The 15763-nt window shown below is 46.0% G+C and overlaps 1 long non-coding RNA gene across 1 annotated transcript; it reads right to left on the bottom strand.

Annotated features, from left to right (window-relative positions):
• Positions 1-283: 283 nt before the first annotated feature.
• Positions 284-12668, bottom strand: LOC138746347 (uncharacterized). The gene is made up of 3 exons (XR_011346885.1): positions 12274-12668; positions 9874-9957; positions 284-2127 (listed from the first exon to the last, which is right to left on the bottom strand). It is a non-coding gene; the product is annotated as an uncharacterized lncRNA (long non-coding RNA).
• Positions 12669-15763: the final 3095 nt, after the last annotated feature.

Below are 15763 nucleotides of genomic sequence, written 5' to 3'. Positions count from 1 at the left end.
CTTAGTCTCGGTTTTAATTTCTTCACTCTCCATGTCGAGTGTGAATTCGATCATATTGTGATCGCTGCTACCCAAAGGACCTCGTACAACAAAATTGCTGATTAGCCCCTTTTCATTGCATAATACCCAGTCTAAAATGGCCTGCTCCCGAGCTGGTTCCTCGACATATTGGTCTAGATAACCGTCCCGTAAACATTCAAGGAACTCCTCCTCCTCAGTATTTTTACAAATTTGGCTAGTCCAATCAATATGTAAATTAAAGTCTCCGACAGCTGTTCCCTTATCTAATTTCTCTTTTTATGCCTTCCCTGACCTCTACATTACTATTTGGAGGCCTATATACCACCCCCACTAACGTTTTCCGCCCCTTGCTATTCCTCAGTTCTACCCATATAGATTCGGTATCTTCCAAGTTAATATCCTTTCTGTCAATCGTGTCGGTCCCTTCTCTCACCATCAATGCTACCCCACCCCCTTTTCTTTCTTGCCGATCCCTCCTAAATATCGTATACCCCGGGATGTTAAGTTTCCAGGCTTGCCCACCTTGCAGCCATGTTTCTGTAATCCCAATCAAATCGTATTTGTTTGTCTCAATGTCCACAGCCAATTCATCTACCTTGTTCCGAAAGCTTCTTGCATTAAGATATAAAGCCTTCAAATGTGCTTTTTTTTACCTTCCCTGCTCTTTCTGATTTTTTTACTTTCGCTGCCCAACCTAAATTTTCCTATTTTATCTTTCCTGTCCTTTGCCCTATCAAACAGGTTCCCATCCCCCTGCCAAATTAGTTTAAACCGCATCCGACGGCTGTACCAAACCTAGCTGCCAATATATTGACCCCTTTTGGGTCTAGGTGTAACCCATCCTTCTTGTAAAGGTCATGACTTCCCCAAAAGAGATCCCAATGATCCAAGAAGCCAAAACCCTGTCTTTTACACCAGCCCCTCAGCCACACATTCATTTGTCTTAACCTTCCATTTTTGTCCTCAGTTGCACTTGGCACAGGTAGCAATCCAGAGATCACCACCCTGGCGGTCCTTTTTCTTAGCTTCTGTCCCAGCTCGCTGTAATTCTTTTTTAGTACCTCCTCCCTCTTTTTATCTATGTCATTGGTACCCAATGAGGCATGTACCAAGACATCAGGCTGCTCACAGTCTCCTTTCAGAATACTCTGGACCCGATTTGAGATATTCCCGTACCCTTGCACCAGGGAGGCAGCACGCCATGCGGGTATACCTATCTGGCTCACAGAATCTCTTGTCTGTACCTCTAACAATGGAGTCCCCAATGACCACTGCATTCCTCCTCACCTTTTATCAACTTGATCCTGAATGTTGAATGTGTATGTTCATGTAATTTCCCCGTCTCTGTCGGTTTCTCCCTCCTAATTAGAAGTGTAGAGGCTTGCCTAACATATCAACCCTGTTGTCCTGTTTCCATCCCCGAAATAAATGTGTGCTTTGTACCTCCGCTTTGGTCTGGTTCTTAATCTGTGGGACCCACACGAATGTGACAACAATGGAGGAGGGGAAGCAAAGTATGTCAAAATGTGTTATTACCTATGAACAGAGGCAATAGAATATTAAATTTATGTTATGACAGAGTATATGATATTTTGAAGATGCTACATGGAAGAAATTCTTCAAACAATTAAACACAAATACGGAGAGGCAAGTGGGACCTTCTGTTTTCTCCCGCTTAGATCGTTCTTAAGAGAAAGATAGGGACCAACATTGACTCCACCTAAAATTAGTGAAATGGAACAAAGAGTCGGATGGGAAATACACCCAAAGTTATCAATGAAATGTACGATGCTCTCCAGAGAGAAAATCCAAAACCAGGATAGCAGAGGTCATGAGAAAGATGGGAGTCGGGCTTGGATGTGACGATTTCAGAAAGAAGCTGTTCAGAGTGGTGTGAAGATTGAAATATACAAATTCAAGAAGAAATAGGGTCAGGATTGTGTCAAGAGTGTTACAAATATGATTAATGCCAGATATAAAAATAAAAATCTCCACATCAATTTTGCTATACTACATATAAATTAAATGGACTTATCTCCAATTATTCCGAGAAATGTTTTCAATGTAATCAGGTGATTGAGACTTTTCTTTCCATTCGGTTTGGACCTTTGTAAAAGTGAAAGGATTTCAGTCTATTATTAGGACAAATTATGAAGATTAAAATACAAAAGGGTGTGAGAATATTTGTGCTTGGTCAGAGATATGAAGCAGATACAAAACTGAAGTTGAATAAATATCAAAATCATTTTCTGAGTCCAGCCATAACAGCAGTGAAGAAATGTGCAGCATGAACGTGGAGAGCAGAGAGTTGTGTAACGAGAGATGGGACATTGAAATGAAAACTGTGTCACCATGTAACCATATAACCATTTACAGAGCAGAAACAGGCCATGTCAGCCTTTTGAGACTGCACCGGTTCACTAGAACAACTCCACTAGCTCAATCCTCCCGATTTCTGCCAATATCCCTCCAACCCCCTCACCTCCATGTACACATCCAACCTTCTCTTAAATGACAGAAGGGACCCTGCCGCAACTATCTCATTCGGAAGATCATTCTATTCTGCCTCCACTCTCTGAGTGAAGAAGCATCCTCTAAAATTTCTCCAGAAGTTTTGCCTCCTTACCATTAACTCATGGCCTCTTGTTCCAACCTTCCCTTCCCTCACGGGAAAGTGTCTGTCTATGTTTCGTCTATCTATTCCTTTCATAATTTTAAATAGCTATATTGTCCCCTCTCATTCGTCTACGTCCCAATGAATAAAGTCCCAGTCTCCTTAATCTCTCACTGTAATGCAGATGCTGTAAGCCAGGCAACATTCTTATAAATCTCTGCACCTTCTCCACCTTATCTATATTCTTCCTATAATTTGGAGACCAGAACTGAACACAATTCTCCAAACATGGCCTCACCAATGCCTTAAACAGCTGCACTCTAGCCTATGCTATGATTTATGAAGGCCAGCATGTCATATGCCTTCTTAACCACCCTGTCTACCTGGGAACCCACCTTCAGTGAACTCTGTACCATAACTCCAAGATCCCTCTGTTCCTCTTCATTCCTCTACCCCCTCCCCATAACTGCATATGTTCTATTTGTATTTTTTTTTCCGGAATGCAGCACCTCACACTTGTCAACGTTAAATTCCATCTGCCATCTTTTCCAAACAAACCAAATCCTTTATTCCAAGAAAGTCTACCTCACTGTCCACCACTCCCCCTATTTTCGTATCGTCTGCATATTTGCTTACCCAGTTAACCACACCCTCCTCTAAATCATTAATATTAATGATAAACAACAAGGGACCCAGCATCGATCCCTGAGGCACTCCACTTGTCACAGGCTTCCAACATGACATATAGTTGCCCACCATGACTCTCTGCTGTCTATCTCCCAGCCACTTCTGAACCCATCCCACTATCTATTAATCCCTAATGACTGAACCTTCCTAAATAACCTTACATGCAGAACCTTATCAAAAGTCTTACTAAAATTCAAATAGATCTCATCAACCATCCGACCTTCATCCACTTTTCTTGTCAACTCTTCAAAAAAATTCAACAAGATTCATCAAACATGATTTTCCTTTCACAAACCCATGCTGGGTGCCCCTGATCTATCCCTGCCTATCCAGATATTTGTACATACTATCTCGAAGTATATCATCCATAATCTTCCCCACTCGGAAGTCAAACTTACTGGCCGATAATTACTTGGACTCCACCTACTGCCTTTTTTGAACAACAGAACTACATTTGCAACCCTCCAATCCCACGGCACCACACCCTCCTCCAGTGATCTTTGAAAAATCGCTGTCAGTGCCCCCGCTATTTGTTCCCTGACCTCCCTTAAAGTCCTGGGAAAAATCTCATCAGGACCAGGAGACTTATCCACTTGAATTGACCCAAGAAGCTCCAAACCTCTCACTTTACTAATCCTTATCCTTTCCATAACTAACCCCTTTGCCTCTCTTATCTTGTATTGCCCAATGTCCGTTTCCCTCGTGAATACAGACGAGAACAAATTGTTCAATATTTCTCCATCTCATCCGGTTCCTGACATAGTTCACTGGTCCCATCATCCAGTCGACCTATTCTATGTTTAACCCTCCTTTTACTGTTCACATATCTGCGCTGGATGGGTCACATCTCCAGAATGGAGGACCATCGCCTTCCCAAGATCGTGTTATATGGCGAGCTCTCCACTGGCCACCGTGACAGAGGTGCACCAAAGAAAAGGTACAAGGACTGCCTAAAGAAATCTCTTGGTGCCTGCCACATTGACCACCGCCAGTGGGCTGATATCGCCTCAAACCGTGCATCTTGGCGCCTCACAGTTTGGCGGGCAGCAACCTCCTTTGAAGAAGACCGCAGAGCCTACCTCACTGACAAAAGGCAAAGGAGGAAAAACCCAACACCCATCCCCAACCAACCAATTTTCCCCTGCAACCGCTGCAATCGTGTCTGCCTGTCCCGCATCGGACTTGTCAGCCATAAACGAGTCTGCAGCTGACGTGGACTTTTTACCCCCTCCATAAATCTTCGTCCGCGAAGCCAAGCCAAAGATCTGAAAAAACCCTGAGGATTCACCTTCGCCTTATTAGCTATGGACACCTCATCCCTTCTTTTTGTCTTTCTAATTTCCCTCTTCAAGTTCTTAAGAGTATGTCAAAATGATCACTGGATCCGAAGTTCTCCCTAACGCTCACCTCCGTCACCTGCCCCATTGCATTCCCAAACAACAGATCGAACACTGCTCCCACTCTAGTTGGCATCTCAACATATTGCTGCAAAAAGCAATCCTGAACACAATGCATAAATACTAAGCCATCCTGCCCTTTTACTGACTGTGTTTCCCAATCGATGTTTGGAAAATTGAAATCCCCAACCAACACCACCCTATTTCACTTGCACATTTCACCTATTTCCTTGCACATTTGCTCTCCTCGTTCCCTTTCCCCATTTGGAGGCCTTTAATAATCCCCAAAATAATAACCTCACCCTTCTTATTTTTCAGCTCTACCCACACTGCCTCTTTTGACGAGCCCTCCAGTCTATCTTGCCTCAGCACTGCTGTAATATCCTCCCTGACATGTAATGCCCACCTCCCCCTCTTAATCCACCAACTCTGTCACATCTGAAGCAGCAAAATCGTGGAACATTCAACTGCCAGTCACAACCTTCTTTCAACCATGTCTCGCTAATGGCCACACATCATAATGCCACATGTCAATCCACATTAATCCTCGCATTAAAATAAATACAACTCAGGGATCTCCTACATCCTACCTACTGCATATCCTCCTCTATACCATTCTCACAATTTTCACTGCAGTATCTGTTTACTACTTCCTGCTTTTCCTCCCTCAAATTATCTAAACTTGTCTCTTTCCTTATCCTACTAACCCTCACCCTACTGTCCTGCCTAACTTGAAACCCTGTCCCCAACCATACTAGTTTAAACCCCTCCTGACAGCCCTAGCAAATGCCCCCGCCAGGAGTCTGGTCCCTCTGAGATTAAGATGTCACCCATCATTATGGTATAGGTCCCAGCTTCCCCAAAAAAGGTCCCAGTTGTCCAAGAATTGAAACCCAGTCTCTGACTCCACCCCTTGAGCCACATGTTTAACCTCCACCTAATCCTAGGTGCTCGCTGGAAGTGCTAGCTGCCTGATGTTACTCTCGGAATAAGTGAAACAGGAAGGACCACAGTGCTAGCCTGAAAGAAATAAGTTATCATCTGGAGAACCCTGATGGGCCAAGTTTTATCAGCGACACATTGAGCTGACTAATGGTGTTAGATCAGTTGTGAAAATCCTGGAACAACAAATCTCTCTCTGCAAACCCTACAGAACTTTCCTGAGTGGCAAAGCCTGATAAACTTTATACATGTTCAATTCCGTGCACAGTATCAGAATTGCCTACAACCAATGAACTTAGAAGAATGAGAAGTGAGATTGAACTGTGAACCAAATAACGTTTCTTATATTTACACACACATCATACATGTGCACTTAGACTTAGAAGGGGATTAAGGTTAGTTAAGTTAATAGAGATAAGTTAAAGTTTGATTCTGTTTTCATGTTTAAAGATAATTAAAAACAACTTATCTTTATATAACTACTCGTCCTGGTGAATGTCTATTGCTGCTGGGTTTTGGGGTCCTTTGGGCTCATAACACCATAGTCTGGCGATGTACATGGACCTCCTTCCCACTCCATCCATTTTGGATCCCCACATGAAGAGGGAAACTGCTCTGGTAATAGCCAGGGCAGAGGTGTGTGGGATGGGCCACGCCTGCATCACATGCAGCAGTACCGAGAGCACCTTGCACCTGATGACCAGGTTCTTCCCCATTACTGAGAGGGAATGTCATTCCCACAGACCCAGTTTCTGGTGGACTTTTACAATCGGCTCTGACCATTTTTTTGTTGCATGCCTCGGCCTCTCCAAGCCAGATCCCCGACACCTTCAGGTAGTCAGATCTGACTGTGAAAAGGACAGCGGACTGATTTACCAAAGTGCATTCCTCGCTTTTGTTCCAGTTTACCCTGGAACATAGATTTGTATACTTCCTGGTCCAGCCACTTACAGACTTGTGTACAACTCAGCCGGTCTCCCAGAACTGGGGGGTCTCTGTGCTGCTCCCTGTCTCCGGGAGCTGGGGGTCTCTGTACTGTCCCCATCTTGCAGATCTGGGGGTCTCTACACTGCTCCCTGTCTCCTGATATTGTTGTTTTATTCTCCACCAGTCCCCCAGCACAACCCTGAACCCTGGACGAAATGTAGAGGCACAGAGGGATCAGTGAAAATATGGGTAGTTTTGCCAGGGTGGGGTCCATGCAGGAGCATGATAACAGCAGGGAACCCGTGGAAGGGGATGGAGGGCATTCGATGGTGCACCAGCAGGACACTGCTGAGGGTGCAGATTCCCTCGGGCTCTCGAGGGTAAAAGGCGCAGGTTATTCCAATGGTTTAGGTGAGGCCAGGGTCCAAATTAGAGCTGGCGCAGGTCATCAAGGGTCGACATAACAGGTGCCTGGAACTGTCATGAGGATACTAAGGGCTGGTAGAGGTAGGTAAGGAGGGGGTAGTTGTGTTCCGACGAGGGATTGATGAGTGAGGGGCCACATGGATGGGACTTCGAGACAAGGGGCCTCTGATTGTCCAGGGATGGGGCCTGTAAATAGACCCGCAGACATCCAACACACAGCATCTTTGACCCACTACCATCAGGAAGGAGATATGGAGGAACAAAATCAGGCTGCCAGACAGGGAAATAACTTCTTCCAACAGGCCGTGAGATTGACAATGCAATGCGAGTTGAATGGGTCTGTGGAATGAAAAGGATGAGAGGGATATGGACTGTTTGCAAGCAGCTTGGCCAGCAGAAAAGAAGGGCCAAAAGGATGGTTTCGGAGTTGTCTATCTTGTCCACACTTTTGAGTTGAATCCTTAAATAATTCATGACAGGCAGGACTATCATTTTAGATGGAGATTTTAGATTGACACATGCAGCCCGGGAACAGGCCCTTTCAGCCTCTGAGCCACAACCACTCAATTACACCAAAGACCTCCAAGCCCCGGTACGTTTTAAATGGTGGAAGGACCAGGAGCAACTGGTGGAAATGCACGCAGACACAAGAAGAATGTACAACTCCCCAGAGACAGTGTCAAATTTGAACCTGGCTCGCTGGCCCCTTATCAGCATTTTTCTAACCGCGGCACTAACCTCGCCACTCTCAATTATTCCCAGGGTTCTTCCTCCTACTTTCCATGAGCTGTGATTGCTTCCAATTCCAGTGCCCTTGTTTCCCTGAGACTCTGACCCCTGCCCAGTGACTCTGTCCCTAATGCCTCTCCCTGGCCAGATGATCACCAGTCTCTCCTGGCTCTCACCCAAATTTTCTTACCCAATTCCATCACCTACAACCCCCTCGTCATGGCCCACCCACTCGCCCACAGGGCCAAGGGTAGCAAGGTGGGGGAAGGTCCAGCCTGTAGTCACAAAGCTTGTCGAAGGACAAGTGAGAGCAGGAGTCCTGGGGCAAGAGGTGAAGGGCAGTGTGTACTGTAGCAGCCAGCTACACAGGGTCACAGCCTCCAGGGTGGGGGGGAGAGAGAGAACTGGCTCAGATGGGACAGATGTCCCGGTGCCAAGGGTCAAGGAATTCCCCAGCTCGGTGAAGGTCTGGGACACTGCCACCGGCAAGGAGACTGGACCACTGCCCTCCCCACATCTCCACCATCTGGGGGTCCCAGGAGCAGCTCAGGTTCCAAGGCCTGTCAGTGGGGGAAGGGGTAGGTTCGGGAATTGGGGAGGGGTAGTTCTGAATGGTGATCGAGAGGATCGGTCCAGTGGGAGGACAGACATGACAGACATGAGGGCTGGGGCTTCAGGACAGATCCTGTGGGGAGGCAGGAGCTTTGGTGACCAGCCGGTGGGGGACAATGGCTTTGGAAATGGACCTGGTGGAGGTCAGGGGCTTTGGGGAGAGACCAGTGGGTTTGTGGGAGGACCTGTCGGGCAAAAGAATTAGTGACAGACCAAGTTGGGAATGGCATTGGGGATGGACACAGCAGGAGATGGGATGTTGATGGACCTGGCGGGGATGCGTTTGGGAATGGATCCGGTGGGGGATGGTATTGGGATGGATCAGGTGGGGGACGGTATTGGGGTTGGACCCAGTGGGGGACAAGATTGGGGATGGACTCGGAGGGAGGCAGGATTTTGGATGGACCCGGCGTGCACAGAATTGGGGATGGACCCGGCGGGGGACGGTATTGGGGACAGATTCAGCGGGGGACGGTTTTGGGGTTGGACCCAGCAGGGGAGGGGATTGTGGATGGACCCGGCAGGGGATGATATTGAGGATGGACCTGGCGGGGTCAGTTTTGGAGATAGACATGCTGGGGGATGGACCCGGCAGGGGACTGCCCATTGACTCCGTCTTCAATGCCTGACACCGGCTGGATGATCACCGTTCTCTTTCCCAGGTCTCACGAAAACTTTCTTACCCCAATTCCACCACCTACAAACCCTTGTCATGTCCCACCCACTCACCCACAGGGCCAAGGGTAACTAGGAGGGGGAAGCTCCTGGCTGTGGGCACACAGCTCGTTGAAGGACAAGTGGGAGCAGGAATCCTGGGGAAGAGGTGAAGGGCAGTGTGTACTGTAGCAGCTAGCTGAACTGGGCCACATTCTCCAGGATGGTGGGGGGAGAGAGAGAGAGAGAGAGAGGACTGGCTCAGATGGGATAGATATCTGTGTGCCAAGGGTCAGGGGATTCCCCAGCTTTGTGAAGGTATGGGACACTGTCAACGGGAAGGAGATGGACCACTGCCCTCCCCACATCTCCACTGTCTAGGGGTCCTAGGAGCAGCTCAGATACCAAGGCCTGTGGGTGGGGGAAGGGGAAGGTTAAAGAACTTTGGTGGGGTAGTTGTGATGGGTAATCGATTGGAGAGGGTCCCAGTGAAGGAACTGGTCTGGTGGGAGGACAGACCTGATGTTGGGCCTTTGGATACAGGCGAATTGGCGTGGGGGACGGGGACAGGGACTTTTGGCTGGGCATGTTGTGGGACAGGGGCTTGTTGAAAGCCCTGGTGGGAGACAGGAGCTCTGGAGACGGTCCAAGCAATGGGGATGGGCCCAGTGGGGAATAGGGGCTTTGTTGACAGGCCTGACAGTATTTTGGGGATGATCTCAGCAGGGTGAGGGGTTTGGGGACAGGCCTGGTTGGAGATGAGGGCTTTGGGGAAGGGCCAGGTGGGTGACAGGGGACAGTATTAGGGAAGGACCCAGAGGACAAAACCACCCCTGGAGCTCTGGTTCACCTCGGGTCACTCACCTTGGCTTTGATCTGCGGGAAGCTGAATTCGTTGCAGTTTGGGTTCATCTCCCGGATCTGCTCCCTGGATGAGGTCTGCAACACCTGTTGGGACAGAAACCACCTTCACTACTGGCTCGGGGTGGGCGGAGCAGGAGGGTGACAAGGGGAGGGAATGCAGTGTATGTGTACCAGGTCATGGACATGGAACGAGCCCTAGAACTGGGATGGTGGTGAAGGCTGAAACCTTAGGGGCATTTAAGAGGCTCTGAGTCACGTGGATGAAAGAAAAATGGAGGGTTATGAGGGAGGAAGGGGTTAGTTATTTTTATTTTGGTATGAATACATCGGTCGGCACAACATCGCGGGCTGAAGTGCTTGTACTGTGCTCTCATGATCTATGTTAAACGTGTCCTGTCAGTCTTTCAGCAAGCGGATATGTCGGGGAGGGACCGCTGCCGACTGGCACATTCCAGGCTGCAGGCGTACATGCTGAGGGATGCACGGAGGCTTGGCGTAGCCAACACGAAGGCACTATGGGGATGGATCATAATCCTTCCATAACCGTGCACTGAGAGGCTGAGAGCAAGGGGAACTCCTCCAACAGCAGAGGGGGGCAGTAACCACACGGTATCAAAGTGGTGGCAATGAAGGTAAACAGAGACATATACAGCAATGTGTAGTGAAGGGAATATCTGGATACAACAGGAGGAGGAGAAAAGACTTGTAATGGTCTTCCTCTTTGGAAATAATTTGTAAATAAAGTCAATTTTGTGGCGTTGGGGGAGGGGAAGAGAAAAGCCCTACTCAGTCAACTTTGCTTCATGAGATACATTCTCCGATCCAGAAAATCTCTTCTGCACCCGCTCCAGAGTACAAGAACAAATTTATTACCCTTCGATAGCACAAGTACGACCTGATAAAACAGAGTTCTTGGGGTAAACATACGCAAACACACAACCAAGCCCTCACACAACAGACAAATGATACATGTGCAGCACGTCCAGAAAAATTACTCGATATTGTTGAGTAAATAGCAGAGTGGAGGAGTATTTGTATGAGCAGCTCATCAATCGTTCCACGTTCTCCCTGCCTGGAGGAAGAGGCTGTTCCTGGGCCTAGTGGTACTGGCTCTGAAAGTCCTGGAACTCTTTCCCGACGGGAATAGCTGGATGATGCTATTGGCCGGGTGAAGGGGTCCTCGATGATTTTGTCAATGATCATAGTGGATCACATTGATATTTGGGGTGGTGGGGGGCAGGAGGGTGTCCCCAGTGTTGCTCTAGGCCACTTTACGTCCTGTGGATTGACCTCTGATCATTTTTTAAAAAATATTATTTATAAATAAAATCCACAAAGAATTCACACAATTAATAATAACACAAATAAAATATAAATACACTTGTCATAGTTAAAAGAAAGAATAAAGAAATCCCACCCCCCCCCAATTAAACCACCCCATCTCCCCTCCATCCCCTTGCTAAAAGAAAAAGTAGAAAAATGAGGACAAGAGACCCCCAACAGGAGAACCAATTACTTTAACGTTCCTTTTCAAAAACTGAGGCCTGAAGCAGAAAGGGAATGTTAGAGCCACCCTTTGTAAATATGGGGTCCATATTCTTCCAAAATATATGGTTGAGGTGGCCTGCTCACCAGGACGAAAGCCAGTACACAAGATGGATGACGAACACGGTGACTACACAGATCCTGCGGCAACCAATCATCTTCGTCCCAGGTGACATCCCGCACAGTGGGAAGCAATGAGCAATGGCGAGAACACCCACCAATCCGAGGCTGGCTTTGCCGTCTCGAAAGACCTGTCATCAGTAGCGGGAGAGTATATAAGCAGAGCTGCCAGTTCAACGAACCAGTCTTCGACTTCAACTTCACGGGTGTGTATCATTCATTCCACACATCATGGTGAGTGTGCTGGATATCGGTGCGAAGGAAGAGACTTTCACCATTGACCACCTCAAACCAGCACATCTGGACATTAGCAAATTCAGCCCCCACGACCCAGATATAGGCGACCGAAAGCAGCGAACAGCGCTGGTTCTAGGGAGGTGGGGCATCATGCTAACTGGGATGCCACTCTGTATACAAGATGGCCAACGAATGTGGCAACTGTTCAGAGTCCACGGGGACCAACAACTTTCATACCAGGGGACAACGCGCACGGCAGGAATCAACAAAGAAGGGAACACCAAACAATTGGAGGCCGGCATGGATGTGACATCACTCCAGTCGACAGCAGCAGGGAGAGAATAGAAGCAGAGCTGCGAGTGTAATAAAGGAGTCTTTGACTTGATTTTTTGGGCGTGTGTCCGCCTTTCCACCCATCACAGTAGCGCGCACGCTCCAATTTCACATCGAATGGTCTTGCTCATCTTACATCGGGAGTCACGTGTACAGTTTCCTTACCTGAAGCATGAGAAGTGCACAAAGATCGTCAGATTTGTTTCTGGGGTGTTTTAAGCAGGTGATAGAAGGAAAGTTTGAATGTAGATCTCTTGGTCGTTGGTAAAAAGGGAGAGGACCTTACAACATTATGAGAGGACACAGCAGCACGGATCGAGAGAGGATAATGCAAAGGAGCCGAACACCAAGTGTCACAATTTCCCAATAACCGATCAGCTGCTTAGACTTTAAGAAATGTCTTCAATGAAAATGTAATATCCTTGGAATTCTCTCCGCTTTTGAAGGTGCATTTGAAATTGGGATCCATGGACTTGTGATGAGTTTATTGCCGTACCCACTCATAGAGGGATCATATGCATTGAACTTAGATGTAAATACTTTGAAAAAAGTAGCAGACATTAAATTGGAAGCGGTAATAAATATGAAGGAAAGATTGAGAATAAATAGTCTCCCTTGCAGTTGGGGTACAATGTATTGCTTGAGATCAGAGGAATCCTGGAGCCAAGACAAAGTGATCCTGTGTTTCCCAAGGATTTGATTGTTGTTGGATTAGTAAAAAGTGGAAGGGCCGAAGGGTCTTCTGATCCTTCGACTGCTTGATTTGTCTTCTGATGCTGATTGGGTTCACCTGTGTATTCGCACGCTCGCTCGCTGATTGGTTGCTTCAGTTACGCGAGGCAACGGGTTGATTCGGTGAGGCCGCTATTTGATTGGAAGCTGAAGTCGGGTTGGATTGATGGGCGGGTTCGCGGGTTGATTGGCTCTTGCTGTGAGGAGGCGGGACATTTGCGGCAGCGTCGTCTGCTCGGGGTCCGTCGTGTCGCCTCGGGCGCGAATGGGAGTAAGTTGGCGGAGGCGCCGGAACCTTCCACAGTGGCGCGGTCCAGGGAAAGCGGGCGCCCCGCAGTCCACCGGGCCCCACCCGGGACCGGCCGGTACCGGCGGGGTGTTTGGGTCGAGCCGAGGCGTCGGTGTGAGGCCTGATGCCGCCGACAGGGCGAGGCTGGAGGCCGCGGGCTTACTTGCAGCGGGAAGGGGTGGGGGCAGGTGATTGGCAAGTCTGGTTTGCGCATGCGTGGTGGGTTGGCAACGGAGTTCGGTTCGCGCATGCGCGGCTGATACGCATGTCCCAACTGAGGGCCACGAACTGAATCGTATTTGAAAGCGCCAACTGACACTCGCGCATGCGCACAGAAATTAAGATGGCTGCCCCCAGCCGATGGAGCCCGAGACGCTGAGTCACAAAGTCAATCCGCACATTTTGGGTTTTACGTGTCCTGTGTCTGTTCTTGTTTGTCAAATCGTTTGATTTTAAAAATAGGCTCTAAGACTTCAGGTCTCCTCGCACGGGGGCAAAACCCCGACTTGCGACCATCGTGGACCCACCCTCCCCCCCGACTCGACGATTTTGGGACCTTTGGACTAAACTCCTTTAATTAAAATAATACTGTTTATAAACTCCTACAAGACTTCAGGGCTCCTCGCACGGGTGCAAAACGCCGATTTGCGACCATTGTGGGGTCTGATTGATCCTTTGGACTACACTATGGTCGCAGGTCGGGGAGGACCTGTCGGGGTCATTGGGTCGCTGAGGAAGGGATGGAAAACCAATCCATTTTTTGCTTCCCAATGCTCATAGAATGTGTCTGATTCCATCCGTTTTTCCTGTTGTAGTATCACATAAGAATAGACAATAATATAAAAGGAATAAAAATAAAAGACAAGGAATATAAAATCAGTCTATTTGCAGATGAAGTTATAGTATACTTAACAGAACCAGAACTATCAATAAAAGAATTATATAAGAAATTGAAGGAATATGGAGAAGTGTCGGGTTACAAGATCAACGTAAATAAAAGTGAAGCAATGCCTATGAATAATGCGGACTTCTCAAAATTTAAGAAGGAATCTCCATTTAGATGGCAAATGCAGGCAATAAGATACCTAGGTGTACAAATAAACAAAAATCTTGGCCAACAATATAAACTCAATTATTATCCACTAATGAAAAAATTACAGGACGATTTAGAGCATTGGAAATATTTACCACTAACACTAATAGGAAGGATAAACTGTATTAAAATGAACATTTTTCCAAGGATATTATACTTATTTCAGGCATTGCCAATACAACTGACAGAAAAATTCTTCAAAGAGTTAAAGAAAATAATAAGGAATTTTTTATGGAGAGGGGGGAAACTGAGGATAGCACTAGATAAATTAACAGAATGGTATAAACAAGGAGGCTTACAATTGCCAAACTTTAAAAATTATTATAGAGCCGCACAATTAAGATACCTATCAGATTTTTATCAAACGAGGGAAAAACCAGACTGGACGAGATTAGAATTAGATAAAATAGGGGAAAAGATACCTGAACACATATTATATAAATGGGATGAAAAATTGGTACAACATAGAACTTCTCCAGTATTACATCAACTCCTCAATATTTGGAAGAAGATTCATGTAGAAAGAAATAAAACAAACTATCAATTACCAAAACTAATATTGACGCAAAATAAGTTACTCCCTTTTACAATAGATAACCTTTCCTTTAGAGAATGGGAAAAAAAAGGGATTAAAAGAATAGAAAATTGTTTGTCAGGAAGTAGATTCTTATCCTTTGAACAAATGAGAGATAAGTACCATATAACTGGAGATACAGCGCTGGCATATTACCAATTGAGATCCTACTTGAAGGATAAATTAGGAAGCAGTTTGAGTTTGCCAGAGAGAAGTAACCTTGAATATGTGATTACAGATACAATGTTAATCAAAAGATTTATAACAAATATGTATATTAAACTGCAAGAAAAGTATAATGAGGAAACAAATGGTAAAACTAAACAAAAATGGGAACAAGATTTAAATATAAAGATAAAAAAGGAAACATGGGAGAAATTATGTTCTGGAACGGTGAGAAATACAATAAATACGAGGCTACGTATGATACAATATAACTGGTTACACAGACTATACATTACACCTCAAAAGTTAAATAAATGGGACCCAACAGTATCTGATAGATGTTTTCGATGTAAAAAAGAAATGGGAACAACAAATCATGCAATCTGGACATGTGAGAAAGTAGAAAAATTTTGGTAAGATCTCAATCAGATATTAAATAAAATAACAGAAAACAATATACCAAAGAATCCAGAGATCTTTCTCCTAAGTAACATAAAAAACAAAGAATTTGGAATTGATTTGGAGGATGCACAAAAAAGATTTGTTAAGATAGCTCTAGCCGTAGCAAAAAAATGTATTATGTCAACCTGGAAATTGGAAGATAATTTGAAAATACAACAATGGTATATAGAAATGAATAAATGTATTCCATTAGAAAAAATTACATAGTTTAAGAAATAATATCGAAATATTTGAACAAATATGGGAGCCTTACATTAAATACAATAGTGAAAACCTACCGGGGACAATCATTACCTAAGTTGATGGAAGGAGAAGGAAAGAAAAGAATGGACTCAGTAGA

This window comes from Narcine bancroftii, chromosome 11 (assembly GCF_036971445.1).
Source record: "Narcine bancroftii isolate sNarBan1 chromosome 11, sNarBan1.hap1, whole genome shotgun sequence".
NCBI classification, from domain to species: domain Eukaryota; kingdom Metazoa; phylum Chordata; class Chondrichthyes; order Torpediniformes; family Narcinidae; genus Narcine; species Narcine bancroftii.
This window is presented reverse-complemented; position numbering and strand designations above follow the sequence as displayed.